Genomic DNA, 6461 nt, shown 5'->3' with positions numbered 1-6461 from the left:
TGAATTTGAAAGATGTGACCATTCATTTTCATCAAATAACAAGGAGGGGGGCTACAAATATATATTTAGTTGTTTTATTTCTCCAGTGATGCTCCTGATCGATTCAGCCTGTTCTAGATTCAGCTGCTGTGAACCCCCTCCTCTGCCACAACAGGAGATCTGTCACGCTTTATGCTTTTTATTCACTGTCATGACAAGTGCTGAGATAGCAGCCGCATGAGCAATTAGTGTCATTTATCAATTGATTTGATCTGCACTGTGATCAATCCTAACAACCACAACGCCGCTCTACCTTCTTCCACTTTTACGCGCCACACTGGACAGCTGCTTCCATAAAGTCATCTGCAATACATCAAGGTCAATAGAAATAACGAGTGATGAACTCATGACAAGCAAGATCAGCTGTTGTAAGTAAAATCATTAGTTAGAATGCAGCTGGAGATGCGGTTTTCCATAGCTCCACTGACATTTTCTCATTACGCCTTGGAAATTGTTAATCTGACCTAAGACACTCAATGAAAATGTGAAAAAGTAATGACAATTAATAAAAGGCTTGAGTGTTTAAACACTTCACGTAAAAAGATTAAAAAAAAACAGAATCCTGAGCTAAAAAATTGCCAAAAGGGTTGTAATGAAATTCTGTCTCCACACTTAGTGGGAGGAAAAAAAATTCAGGCTGTGGGCCACCAGTCATGCACCTGGTTCAAGTAATGCATCTTCACAGGCCAGTGAGTGTGACAGTGTGGCCTGCTGAGCAAAAGGCAGAGGCACCTGAACATCTGTCACACAGCAGGAGCATTGCTGCAGGAAAATATGAAGACGTGCCTCCCATCTGGATTATTATAGTAGTTTTAGATCCCACATGTTTCCCCTGAATCCTTTTTTATCACCTAGATGAGAATAAGTGGATTATTTTATCCTCTTTAAACCATACAGACCAAAGTAAATACTGAGTGACTTCTTCTTCTTCGGGTTTCAGTCACTGGTGCAGCTGCACTGTCAAACCTTTAGGAGTCATGATTTAACCACCAGCTGATCAGCTTCACTCCAGACCACATTTTCTGCTAGTTTTGAATGCAAAAGCTCGTCTCACCTCCGATGGGGGTCGGGGTAGTGCTCCGGAGGAGCTGCTGGTGCTGCAGTTCTCCGGACCTGACTGAGCAGAGGATGGTGGTCTGTCAGGCGCGCGCTTTTCCTCTCCACGGTAACTCAGCCAAACACGCACGGCAGCCTGCTCTCCAGAGCCGGTCATCAGTAGACTGGTGCAGCTAGTTTGGTCGATCCCATTAGCTCGGACAGTGTCCGTGGCGCGCGGTAATCTGCTCTGTCCCCGCGCGGTAAGCCTCCACGCGCCTCCAGATTTCCCCAGGAGTGAGCAGTGCTCGTTGCGTTTTCGAGATGACACGGACCCCCCCTGCTCCGTTCCTATCGATCCTGTAATCCGCTCTGGTCAGAGTGTTGCCTTGGAGCGTGGAAGGGGGGGAGGACTCGACTTGTGGTATCTGTCGCCTGTCCGATAAAAAGAAGGCTATTTGACGTTGCGGAGAGGCAGCGTCGCGCCGTGCGCCCTGCGCGCCACACGGACCAACAGCACTACCTGCTGTACTGATGCAGACACAGCAGAGAGGACGGGGGCGCGGAGGCGGTCGTCTGCAGGGCTGTACTGGGAGAGCTGACACTTTCTGGGACACTCCGTCATAGGTCCCCCGGCGCATGTACGCGCGTTCCCTTAAATCCTTAAGTCTGACAACTATGCGCATAGAGAATAATACGTTTTAAACTAGAAACATATATAAATTGTATTAATCTTATGATCCCATCTGTAGCAAATGTGCAATATCGTATGGTAAAAAAAAGGTAGTAATTTCTATTACATTATATTTATAACACTCCCTACATCCATCCACTTTCAAAACCCATTTTATTCCTTTACACCTTGCCATTACCTGGTTAGACCCCCTTTGTCTTCAGAATTTAATCCTTCATGGATTAAGGAGACATTCCTCAGAGAGTTTGGTCCTTACTGACATGTCAGCATCACACAGTTGCTGTGAATTTGGACATCTATGGTGCTCTATTTAGTTGAGATCTGGTGACTGTTGAGATAATTTGAGTTCAGTGAACTCATGTCATGTTCAAGAAACCAGTCTGAGATGATTCCAGCTTTATGACATGGTGCCTTATCCTGCTGGAAGTAGCCATCAGGAGATAGGAACACTGTGGTCATAAAGGGATGAACATAGAAAGCAACAATACTCAGGTAGGCTGTGGTGTTGTAACAATACTCAATTGGTACTAAGGGGCCCAAAGTGTGCCAAGAACATTTCCCCCACACCGTTATACAACCAGTAGCCTGAGCTTTTGATACAAGGCTCTTGTAGCCCATCTGCCTCAAGGTTGGACGTGTTATGCATTCAGAGATGTTCTGCAGACCTCGGATGTAACGAGTGGTTATTTGAGCCACTGCTGCTTTTCTATCAGCTGAAACCAGTCTGGTCATTCTGACCTCTGGCATTTCCGCCCACAGAACTGCTGCTCACGGGACATTTCCCTTTTTTGGGCCAGTCTCTGTAAACCCTAGAGATGGTTGTGTGTAAAAGGGAAACCATGTAATTGGCCAAAGCATACTCACCCCCAACATTCTTACTTTTCGATGTTTTGGGTGTCCCCAATTTGTCGTTTTTTGATGTACTGACTGTTCCCATTAAATCACAGGTCCCTAACCCTCGGGACGCAGTAACGGACACGGAACTGGTACCAGGTTAGGGTTAGGGTAGCGGGATAGAGTACTAGTATGTGTCATAAGGGTTGGGGACCCCTCCCAGAATAGTGAAGTAAGCGGACCTTAGACCGGTACTGGTTTGCGACTCGGAGGTTATGGACCCCTGATTTAATAGGAACAGACAGCACATCAAAAAACAATGAGTTGGGGGCACCCAAAACGCCAAAAAGTGACGCACAGGGGGCCTGAAAAATTAGTCCATGAATGACGAATTGGGAGTGAGAATGTGTAGCATTGGCTGATTATTGATATCACTGAACAGTTGGACAGGTGTAGCTAAGAAAATGGCGAGTAGGTGTGTATTGCAAGAATACTTTAGTCTTTTTACGTTTATACTGTAACAAATGACTCCTTGGTCTTCCCTACAGAACATTAGCCTACTTGGTACTTTTTCTAATTAACATGGCTTCTTGAACTGCCTGACTCACTATACTGACTGCATACTGTTAGGGATATACAGCCCTTAATGGATCAACTTTTTCTAAAACACAATTCCAATTTAAATAAAATCATTTCATCTTGTTTTCCATCAGAACTGACACAAAAACAATTGATGTTGCTGAAATTTCTGAATCCCCCTCTGTCTCTGAAGCCAAAAACACACCCTTTCTGTCAGGTTGTGATTAATGCTCTGTAGTTTTTAATCCTTTCTGCATCTCAAACCTGCTCCCAGATGTTCAGTCGTGTGTGTCCCTGTTGGATTTTTTCCTCACATCTGGGTGATCATCTATTCTCTTTGCCCTCAGGTTTATCTGTGTGTAAACTGTTGCCCAATCTTTTTTATGAATCTGTTCCCGAAAGATACATTCAAAACAGACAAGAAAAGAAGAACACAATGATTAAGTATTTATGAAAAGCACTTATTATTTTGGAAGGTATGCTAAGGTTTGTGTCGCTCCTACCAGTAAGCCGTATCAGTATTCTAAGTTTAGTGCGGGTCTGTCCTTGAGGGCCACTGTGTTGACTCAGCATGGGTGACTCTGCATATTTCAGCAGCATCAATTCAAAGACTGCAGTATGTGCCTGTAGCGCTGTCATTTCAAATTATTTCATCTGCATGGTGACTCAGCTCAGCTCAGCAGACTTCAACTTGGAGGGACACTTTTGAAATAACCAGTAAGCTTTACTTATCTGGGACGACACAGCAGGCAGCTGCGGACGCCAAAGCAAGAACACGGTTCACTGGTTTGATTTAAATTTTGATTTCCACGTTAAATTTGCCGATATTTGCAAAAATATCTCCTTATATATTATGGATTTTAAGAAAAAAAATGACATTAGATGTCACAATTCAGGGATAAGTCGTGTGTGGAAAAAATAAGCAGGAGGTATTTGCATCACAAGATAACAAACAGTATACACTCATTGTGAATTTGCCCGCATGTGACAAACACTGGTTCATTTCCCCCTCAAATTCAGATAACAGAGCGATTTGATGGATAATGGGCTCATTGTAAGAAATATCTGTTCTCTGGTAGCAAGCCAAGAGTGCAGCTTGTTCAGATTCCACATCATATCAATATCTGACAAATGGATGCTGTAGACTGGAATTGTGTTAAAAATAACTGAGGTTTTTTCTGACCCATCAATAGTTTACTGAAACATTTAACGCCACATCTGGAATTTGACCTGGACAGAAACTCTTTGTGTTCTTGAAGTTGTCCAGACTCAGTTTAGCCTTCTATCCTGTTACATAATCAAATGCAGTGTGGGAGAGAGTATAATTCATAGCATTTTTCTGCAGCATGATCTAGTTGGAGGACAGATGTTCTTGAGCAACAAGAATGGAATTTTGGTGCAGTAATGTTGGTTTATGTTAATACAACAGAACTCAGTCAGTTGACAGCTCCATCAGGTTTTAGTGGATACTAGAAACAAACAAATCACATCACCATTTTTTTGGATTCTTGTTGTCAGAGAGCAGTTGTGTTTGGTTTAAATGGCATTTTACAAAAGCAAACTCAGGACACTTGGGGGCTTGCCAGCATTTCCTTCAGGAAATTGAAAACAATGCCACGCCAGCAGTGTAGCTCATCGTGCTGAGAGCAGTGGACATCAGTCAAACTACGGTGGAAGCTGTCCAGCTCTATAAATGCAGCAAAGAGGTGGAAGCTGAAGTAAGATGTCGTCATGAGAACACAGCTGATATATATTTTTTTCTGTAGTTAGAAGCTTAAGGGTGAATTCAGACCAACTTTTGTCTTTGTCTTCAAAAAATAACTTTGACAATCACTTTTTATTTAAGACTTTTGTTCAGTGGAGGCATGCTGCAAGGTGGTTAGTGAGGAGAAGGTACGCCGACAAATGTTTATGACATAAATTGTCTGGAAAACCGTGTGAGAAGCAATGTTTATCACGTTAAGAGGTTTTAATGAGCCTGTATTCATCTGACCAAATTTTAACGAGTTGCTGTGTCTCCTTGTTGCTCCGCTTCCGTGTTTACCTCCCATAATGACCAGCTATAGTGGCCATTTGGTCCAGTTGTTCCGCTCTGAGCACAGAACCTATTCTGACTGAGAAAACTCAGAGGAACCCAGAGCTTAGGCCGATTGGAAACAAACCCAGACAGCCTCGAATGATGGGTCAGAGCGCGGTTTCTGGAAACATTTTGCAAATTTTCTTAAAATTTTTGAATTACAAATTGAAAGTTTTTACTTATAAAATGAAACATAAATGAGTCATTTAGAGTGGTGTAAAAGTAAACTATTATCAAGTATTCAATATTACTAATAACTGCTCCAGATTCTGTCACAGGAATTTATGCACCTTTTGATTGAATTGCTGGATTCATTAATTTTCAACCTTCTCTTTTACAGTCTCTTCAGAAATTGAAAGCACACAGAGACAGATGCATAAAGTTTGTAATTAAGAGCAACTTTAAGCTGAATGTATTGCTAAAAGTGGGGGAAAAAAGATCCAGGCAACAGAAGTGAATCATTCAACTGTGGGATAATTATCCAAACCACAGCTGCTGCTGCATCTTGAAAACTTCTTTTTTTTTAACTCATGAAGGAGAAAACCAAAGTCCTGATTCTCCCACAGCTCTGACCTAAATCTTAAAGATCACAAATGCAAATCTCTTTGCATTTACTTAAGATGATTGAAACATAAAGGAACATTTCAGCTGTGAAAATGACAATAAATTTAACCATTTCTATCAAAACTGTTTCCAATATTAGCAGTTTTTATATAAAGTTGGTCCGGTTCCCTCTTTTTTTTTAACCTGAAGTCATTAATGTAGTTCCTAACTTCTATCTTTTCTGTCTTTTTGCAGATGTTCCAGTGCTTTTAAGCCATCTTTGTCCTCTTTGATCCCAATGAGTCACTGCAGAAGGTCATTCTAATAGAGATGAGTTTCAGTGGACTTTATTTTTTTTCCTAAATCTTCCATTTAGAGAGAGTTTGGCTCTCTACAGTCACCTTTTCGGTTCAGGGATTACAAATAAAACCTTTGGGTGTAATCTTTTGGTCACCTCTATTGGTTATTATTAAAAAACAGTTAGGACACCCTGACCTTATTGGAATCATCTGGACAGAATTGGAATTGAAACAACTTTAATTTACTTTTGATGTTTTTTGCTTTGAGACAACCTCAGTCTGGACTTTATTGAAAAGAAAAAAACTATTGGATTAAATAGTACGTAATAATAAAATAATCCAATCGCACTTTTCATCTACT

At 41.6% G+C, this 6461-nt stretch overlaps 1 protein-coding gene across 1 annotated transcript in view; it reads right to left on the bottom strand.

Annotated features, from left to right (window-relative positions):
• wscd2 (WSC domain containing 2) overlaps positions 1 to 1596 on the bottom strand; it is a 41232-nt gene extending 39636 nt beyond the window's left edge. Inside the window, exon 1 of the mRNA XM_024275263.2 lies at positions 1094 to 1596. The gene's annotated coding sequence lies outside the window, so the exon portion shown is untranslated. The remainder of the gene's footprint in view (positions 1 to 1093) is intronic.
• Between the last annotated feature and the right edge of the window lie 4865 nt (positions 1597 to 6461).

Source organism: Oryzias melastigma, linkage group LG9, assembly GCF_002922805.2.
Source record: "Oryzias melastigma strain HK-1 linkage group LG9, ASM292280v2, whole genome shotgun sequence".
Classification (NCBI taxonomy): Eukaryota; Metazoa; Chordata; class Actinopteri; order Beloniformes; family Adrianichthyidae; genus Oryzias; species Oryzias melastigma.
This window is presented reverse-complemented; position numbering and strand designations above follow the sequence as displayed.